Consider the following 8,661-nt stretch of genomic DNA (forward strand, 5'->3'; position numbering starts at 1 on the left):
GCATGTGTCTCAGCGGGGGAACTAGGCTTATACAACTGGGTATCATCAGCAAAAGACTGGTTTGAAACGGAATGATTTTGAATGAGGGCAGACAAGGGTTTGGTATACATAATGAAGAGGACGGGGCCAAGTACAGAGCCTTGAGGGACACCGAAAACAAGGGGGGCTGGGGCTGATCTCTGGCCATCGACAAGCACAGCCTGAGTTCTATCCGTAAGGTAGGACTCAAACCATGCCAGCGCTGGACCAGAGATGCCATACAGGGTCTGGAGCCTGCTCAGCAGCGTGACATGATCTATTTAATTGTGTCAAACGCTGCCGAGAGGTCCAGTAGGGTGAGCACAGACACATCACCACCATCCAGAGCAGACAGAATGTCGTTGGTCACCTTGAGCAGGGCAGTGAGAAGGACGGTATGCTGACTGAGAATGCGAGATCAGATCATGAGTGTTCAAATACACTAACAGCTGCTTTAAAACTACTTTCTCAATGATCTTTGACAAAAATGAAAGGTTAGAAACAGGGCGGTAGTTCTTTAAGACATTTACATCGAGATTGGATTTCTTAAGGAGCGGTTTCACAAGTGCAGTTTTGAACAATGATGGAAAAACACCGGACAACAGGCTATCATTAACAATCTGGGTGAGAACAGGCAACAGAAGATCAAGGTTTTCAACAAGTAATGGTGTGGGCAATGCATCAAGTGGACAAGTTGTAGGTTTGGATTTCAAAATAATCTCTCTAAGGTCCTTCTCACTGACTTTCTGGAATGCTAAAAACGTACAGGCAGGGGAAGCATCAACATGAGTGGGTGCAGCAGAATTAACAGCTAGCGTGTCAAGTTCTGATCTAATATCAGCTACTTTCTGGATGAAAAAATCACTAAAAACATCAGGCAGCTCACTAACAGGAAATACAGTGGGGAGTGGGGACACCTTAGTGCGGCCAGTCAAGCGGTTGCAAATATCAAACAGTTTCTTGCTAGAAGAACAAGTGGCAATCTGAGTCTGCAGAAAAAGTGTCTTAGCGGAGTGTACGATCTTGGTTACAACGTTCTTGGTGTAGTTAAAAATCTGCTTATAACATTGCGAACTATATGCGGGAGAAAGGCTTCACTCTCTCTGCCGAGAAAACTGTATTCGTTGTCTTTACAAACCGAAAACTAGAAGATCGAGAAAAGATACAGTTCTCACTAGATAAATATGTTGTCTCACCCAGTCAGCAGGTGAAATATCTGGGCGTACTTTTCACCTCAAATGGACTATGGAATGCTCAATTAAAGTATCTTTTAAGCAAAGCAAATAAGACCATCAACCTTCTTAAAATACTGGCTGACCAACCATGGGCAAAGTGCCCAGTTATTCTAACAAACATCACCAGAGCTCTTATAAGATCAAGACTATCATATGGACAGGAGGCCTACTTCTCGTCGGCTCGAAAATGGCTTGATAAGCTACAGTCAGCGGAATGTCGTGCCCTTCGGCTTGCCCTCGGACACCCAAGGCATTCAAAGCAGGCCATTGTATACCACCAAGCAGGATTCCTCCCTCTTGACATGTGGCGACGTAAGTGCTGCGCGGATTACAATGTTCGAGCCAACACAGTGCAAAACTCAACAAAAGAGGAGCTACAACCGCATTACAACCATGTCCAAAACAAAAAGGCCCACTTTGGCACTACTTTCACCTCACTGGCTCAATTCAATGCTTCACTCTTTAGTGAAATCAGTGTCGACCCAAATGATGTGGCCCAAAACCTCATATCTCGTGATCCCTCATGGACAATGAAAGAAATGAATTTTGACACAGCATATTGTACAGCTACAAAGGATGATCAGTTATTACTCAGGCTACAAGCCCTTGAGCACATTGATACCGTATACAAAGGCCATGTTCATGTTTACACAGACGGGTCAGTTTTGGATGACAAGAAGGCTGGCGCAGCTTTTGTAATCCCCAGCGATGACCTGACTGGGAAATGTAAACTGTGCAACAGAAACTCGATCTTCTCAGCTGATCAGCTCCTTGCCATCTGCATGTCGCTTTTTCATCTCAATCTCAAGAACACTCCTCCTCAAAAGATAGCTATATTCTCTGACTCCAAAGCAGCCATCGAAGCATTAAGAACTAACAAAAGATCAAAAAGACAGGATCCTGTCATTGCCATCAAGGAGCTGGCAAAGAAAATTATAAACAAGTCGCGTAAGGCGAAAATACAACATTTAGTCAAGTAGCTGACGAACTCACAGAATGAAACGGAACGCAATGCAATTTTTCAGCAAGACCGTATACTCGTAGCATCGTCAGTCCACCGCTCATGGCAAAGGCAGTGAAATTGACAAGAAGAGCGGGGTAGTAGTTGCGCTGAAAAGGATAGCACGCTTTTCTGTACCTCTCTTCGTTTTAACTTTCTGAGCGTGTTTTTAATCCAAACATATCTTATCTATATGTTTTTGGAATCAGGAACCGACAAGAAAAAAGATGAACGTGTTTTTAAATTGATTTCGAAAATTTAATTTTGATAATAATTTTTATATATTTAATTTTCAGAGCTTGTTTTTAATTCAAATATAACATATTTATATGTTTTTGGAATCAGCAAATGATGGAGAATAAGCTGAACGTAAATTTGGATCGTTTTATAAAAAAAAACCTGAACATGAGACAAGCTGAATTCATTTCTTTCGGACGATAGCGTGAACGGTTGCAGTGACATATTTCGACAAGACAGACTGTTTATACTTCTCTAAATCTCTCTAAGTCAAACCATTGTATTCTGTTGTCCAGGAAGAGGGCATGCAGCCTCTGCATGACCAGATCACTGGAGGAGAGGGAAAGGCAGAGGGAATATCTCAAGAGCGGCCACTCGCCCGGTCGCCGAAAACGTGAGGCCTCCGCCCTGGCTTCCATCCTTCCCGGATTGTGAGGAGCCCGCGTCAAAGGGGGACAATCAGGTTGGTATCGTTGTTATCTTATCGAAAAAAACAATTAACACAATTAAGTAGTTATCACCTTGTAAGAAGTCCGCGCCAAAGGGAGACAATCCTGTTAGTTATGTTATTATTATTATTGGTTTTTTTCTTTAATGTTTTTTTAAGTAGTTATCACTTTGTGAGAAGTCCGTGTCAAGAAAGACAATCAGTTAGGTGTTCTGTGTGTGTTTTTTTTTTTCAATGGACATTTCTTTGTAAGAAGTCCGTGTCAAAAGAGACAACCATGCAAGTTAGTTCCGTAGCTACTTGATTTTCATCACCTCATTATAAACCCGCTTCAAGAGACCATAGGTTGGTTACGTAGTGGTTTAAGTTGTCATCACATAGTGAAAAATCCGTGTCAAGGGAGACAATCTCGTTGGTTCCGTCGCCGTTCGTCATTACTTAGAGAAGTTAGACGTCAAGGGAGACAATCACGTTGCTTCCGTATACGTAGCTACTTAATAGTCCTCAACTCATGAGAAGCCCACCGGCACGGTTGGCCTAGTGGGAAGGCGTCCGCCCCGTGATCGGGAGGTCGTGGGTTCGAACCCCGGCCGGGTCATACCTAAGACTTTAAAATTGGCAATCTAGTGGCTGCTCCGCCTGGCGTCTGGTATTATGGGGTTAGTGCTAGGACTGGTTGGTCCGGTGTCAGAATAATGTGATTGGGTAAGACATGAAGCCTGTGCTGCGACTTCTGTCATGTGTGTGGCGCACGTTATATATATGTAATATGTAAGCGCCTAGGGCTATATCTAGATTAGGCGCATAAAAATGATCACAATAATAATAATAATAATATGTCAAAGCAGCACCGCCCTCATATGGCCCTTCGTGGTCGGCTGGGCGTTAAGCAAACAAATAAACAAATAAATAAATGAGAAGCCCGTTTCAAGGGAGACCATAAGGTTCGTTAAGTAGTGTTCTATGTTGACATCACCCCGTGAAAAGTCTAAGCCATGGGAGACAATCACGTTGGTTCTGTAGTGTCTTAAGTAAATTGTAATACTCACGTCGTGAAAAGTCTATGTCAAAGGAGACAATCACGTTGGTTCCGTAGTGTTTTAAGTAATACTCACATCGTGAAAAGTCTAAGCCATGGGAGACAATCACGTTGGTTCCGTAGTGTTTTAAGTAATACTCACATCGTGAAAAGTCTAAGCCATGGGAGACAATCACGTTGGTTCCGTAGTGTTTTAAATCATACTCACATCGTGAACAGTCTATGTCAAGGGAGACAATCATTTTGGTTCCGTAGTGTTTTAAGTAATACTCACATCGTGAAAAGTCTAAGCCATGGGAGACAATCACGTTGGTTCCGTAGTGTTTTAAGTGATACTCGCATCGTGAAAAGTCTATGTCAAGGGAGACAATCACGTTGGTTCCGTAGTGTTTTAAGTAATACACACATCGTGAAAAGTCTAAGCCATGGGAGACAATCACGTTGGTTCCGTAGTGTTTTAAGTAATACTCGCATCGTGAAAAGTCAATGTCAAGGGAGACAATCACTTTGGTTCCGTTTAAGTAATACTCGCATCGTGAAAAGTCTAAGCCATGGGAGACAATCACGTTGGTTTCGTAGTGTTTTAAGTAATACTCACATCGTGAAAAGTCCGTGTCAAGGGAGACAATCACGTTGGTTCCGTCGCTGTTCGTCATTACTTACAGACACGGTGACAAATATGTATGAATGGAAAGAGGTTAGCTCCGCGGTTTTTACGTCTATTCAATATTTGACTGTAAGTCTATGTGTTGCAATATCGATGAGTTAGAGTGTTGTCTCCTTGACATGTTTGAAAAACATGGAGATTTGCAGGTCATTCTTTGTGGAGACTTAAACGCAAGAACAGGCCAGTATCAATCTAACGTGTGCCCTGTCGATGAAATGGATAGCGCCGATAAGCGATGTGATCCCTACGTTTGCACCAGGTCATCAGAGGACAAGGTGGCTAACCAATTTGGTTGGGAGCTACTTTCCCTTTGTACATCTTTTAGTATGCATATTTTAAACGGTAACTGCACTCCTGATTTATCAGAACACTTTACATATGTTTCTGTACATGGAAATAGCGTCATTGATTACTTTGTTGTCTCTGATGAATTATCGTCACGTTCTAAACGTCTAGCCGTAGATGAGAGAGTTGAGTCATCGCATATGCCCCTCTGGTTTACGTTTAGCGTCGATTGTGCCCAGGTCCGTCCTCCCATCAGTGAAGCAACACAGCCATCTACAAAAAGACTCATATGGGACAGAGAAAAAGAGCAAGAGGTCAAAACTTTGATCCAGTCTGAAAGCTTTGTAAACAAACTGGCCGCTGCTACAGCTATGATCAAAGAGGACGCAGAGGGGTCAGTGGAGTTGTTTACGTGTGCTTTGAAAGACGCTGCCAAACCAATGGAAAGGGTGTTTAAAAATGACTCACCTTTAATCTCCGAAAACAACAAGTGGTTCGATTCTGAATGCCGAAAATTAAAAAGACAAACACGCAAGGCATTTCGGATGTACAAAAAGGAAAAGACAGGACAAGAGAAAGACAGGTTAAAGGGGTTTTACCTAACGGAGAGAAAGTCATACTCCAAAGTGCTCAAACAGAAAAAAGACAGTCATAAACAAAATAGAGTGAATAGCCTGCTGTTGAATATTTCTGACTCTCATGCATTTTGGAAGGAGATAAAGAAATTCAGGAGGAAACGTAAACCCGCAGGAACTATTGACAATCAGGCATGGTATGATCATTTTAAGAAAGTACTTAACGAGGATGATGATAGAAGGCATGTTCAAGAACATGACCATACTGACACTGAAGAAGAAAACGAACTTGACTGCGACATTTTCAACATTGATATTACCGAAGAAGAAGTGAGGACTGCTTTAAGTGGCTTAAAAAAAGGAAAAGCAGCGGGACCAGATGGCGTTTTAAATGATCTCTTAAAAACCACAGGTGACACAATCGTCCCCTATCTTTTGACGTTGTTTAACGACCTTTTTAGGACTGGTGACTACCCTTCAGATTGGGCAAAAGCTATCATTCAACCAATATTTAAGAAAGGTGATGATGAGAACCCTGACAATTATAGAGGCGTCTCTATGTTAAGTTGTGTGAGCAAGTTGTATACCAGTATTATGAATGCCCGTTTGACAGCGTGGGCTGAGGAAAACAACATTTTCTCTGAGTCACAGGCGGGTTTTAGAAAAAAATACTCCACAATTGACCACATGTTCACTCTTTATGCAGCAGTTACCAAGCAGCTTCAACTAAAAAAGAAGTTATATGTTGCTTTTGTGGACTTTCAAAAGGCGTTTGACACCGTTAAAAGGGATGTTTTGTGGAATGTTTTATTAAAGATTGGTGTAAAAGGAAGAATGTTTAACATGCTTAGGTCAATGTACTCATCTGTTCTCTCTTGCGTCCGATGTAACTCTGGCAATACTGATTATTTTGAATGCCTACAAGGCCTGAAGCAGGGCTGTCTAGCGAGCCCAACGCTTTTTTCGTTTCTTATAAACGAACTTGCCTCGGAAATAATATGTAAGGGCACGGAATTCAAATGCTTCCCGGCGAGATCGAACTGTTTCGTTTGATGTTCGCTGATGACATTGCACTGCTATCATCGTCCATAGTGGGTTTGCAAAACCAACTGAACATCTTACATAACGTTTCAAGGCGTCTTGGGTTAAGGCTAAACATGAATAAAACCAATGTCGTTGTTTTTCGAAACGGTGGTCATTTAGCCAAAAGTGAGAAATGGTTCTACGGAAACGCGCAAGTATCAAGTGCTAGCTCTTACAAGTATCTCGGTCTGACATTCACAACCCAAGCCCGTTTGAATCTCTCTTTCAATGACGCAATCACCAGAGCCAAACAAGGTGTCATTGAAATTTTTAAAGTCTTATGGAATATAGGATGCCACGACATGGACATATTTTTCAAATTATTTGATGCGCAAATTGCTCCCATCTTGCTCTATGGCTCAGAACTATGGGGATGTTTTGACTGTTCACAGATTGAAAAGGTTCACATGTATGCCTGTAAAAGACTACTCGGGATCTCGTCAAACAGTCCAAACCAGATGGTGTATGGGGAACTTGGAAGATGCACTTTGTCAATCCTAGCAAATATCCGAAGCGTAAAGTACTGGTTGAGACTTAACTGTATGCCGGATTCGAGATATGCAAAGATGTCATACATCATGTTAAAAAACGCAGTTGAAAGGGGAAAACAGAATTGGGTCTCACAAGTTAAATGCCTCCTTTGCATGAATGGATTTGGAGATGTGTGGTTGAACGGGTCTGTAGGTAGGGAATGTGCGTTTATTAGAACATTACAGCAACGTCTGCAAGACTGCTTTGAGCAAAACTGGCACTGTAAACTTGACACAAGTGTGAGATTTGATGTAAACAGGATGTTTAAAGGAGAACTTGAAAAAGAAAAGTATCTGGGTGTCATTGAAAACCAGTACATACGCAAAATGTACACACAGTTCAGACTGGGCATTACACCATTGAAGGTAAATAAACTGCGCTATAATCCCGAGTGCGCTGAATCCAGAAATTGTACATTTTGTAAATCAACTGAAGAAAATGAAAACCACTTCCTGTTTAAATGCCCAGCTTACAATGCAATCCGTCAAAAGTTCATTGGTGCTTGTTTTGACCTTGACCAGTTCTCCAACTCATCGTTGTGTATTTTACAGACTGACAACAAATTACGACTGATTGCATTGTCAAATTATGTGTTCTACGCGTTTAGACAAAGACAAAATCAATTGTGAAATAGACCGGTATGATCGTACAACCCAAAATCCTTGTCTTCATCTTACTGTATTTTTTTTCTTCTCTGTTTTTACTTATTGTGCTAGGTGTTGATTTTAAGTTGCCTTGCTTCCGGACAGTCAAGTCCACTTTGTTCACATGCTAACTATTTCTCCCCCTTGTACATACACATTGTGTTTGATGCAATAAAAATTCGCCTTCGCCTTCGCCTATGTGTTGCAATAGACTAGCTGGGAGGGATGTGATGCTGTGTGTGTGTGTGTGTGTGTGTGTGTGTGTGTGTGTGTGTGTGTGTGTGTGTGTGTGTGTGTGTGTGTGTGTGTGTGAAAAATCTGTTTTGTTTTTAATGTTGATCACTATAATTATTATCATTTTCAAACGTCTGTTTTTTGCAGGCTCTTGGGCGACAGCAGAAGGAGGAAAATGCGCCACAGCTTTACACAGACAATTCACATTCCGGAAGTGAACGTTGAAACTTTCAAGTTTATGCTACTGTGCCCTTTGAAGATTTAATTTATACGGAAATGTAGACATTTAACAAACAAATACAGAAAAGACCTGCTTTTGTGTTGTCAAGGCAGGCAAAATTATAATTTCTCGGAGCATTTTATGGTTCTTCATTGAAATAATTATAGCGGTTGGACTTCACTCCCACTATCATAAAATAAAAGTGTTATTGTCATTGACTATGTATTATGGTTGAGTATTTATGTGCGTGTCTGCCCAATCTGTGTGTATATGAATTAGTGTGTATGTATACTTGTTGAGTGTGTATTTGAGACAAAGTCAAAGAGTTAAAAATAAATGAATAGAAAGAGATGAAAGTGTTTTAGGATTAAAACTAACCTACAAAAACTTACAACCAAAACGTTAACCTTTACAAAGTTTATTAACACTAAACAACTGACAACAA

General features: G+C 41.3%; 1 long non-coding RNA gene across 1 annotated transcript in view; it reads left to right on the forward strand.

The window, feature by feature from the left end:
• The window catches only part of LOC138971653 (uncharacterized), a 52,236-nt gene extending 43,802 nt beyond the window's left edge, over positions 1 to 8,434 (forward strand). The window contains exons 3-4 of the long non-coding RNA XR_011457325.1: positions 2,787 to 2,953; positions 8,144 to 8,434. This is a non-coding gene — a long non-coding RNA (uncharacterized lncRNA). The remainder of the gene's footprint in view (positions 1 to 2,786; positions 2,954 to 8,143) is intronic.
• The last annotated feature ends 227 nt before the right edge of the window (positions 8,435 to 8,661 follow it).

Source organism: Littorina saxatilis, linkage group LG7 (genome assembly GCF_037325665.1).
Source record: "Littorina saxatilis isolate snail1 linkage group LG7, US_GU_Lsax_2.0, whole genome shotgun sequence".
NCBI lineage: Eukaryota > Metazoa > Mollusca > Gastropoda > Littorinimorpha > Littorinidae > Littorina > Littorina saxatilis.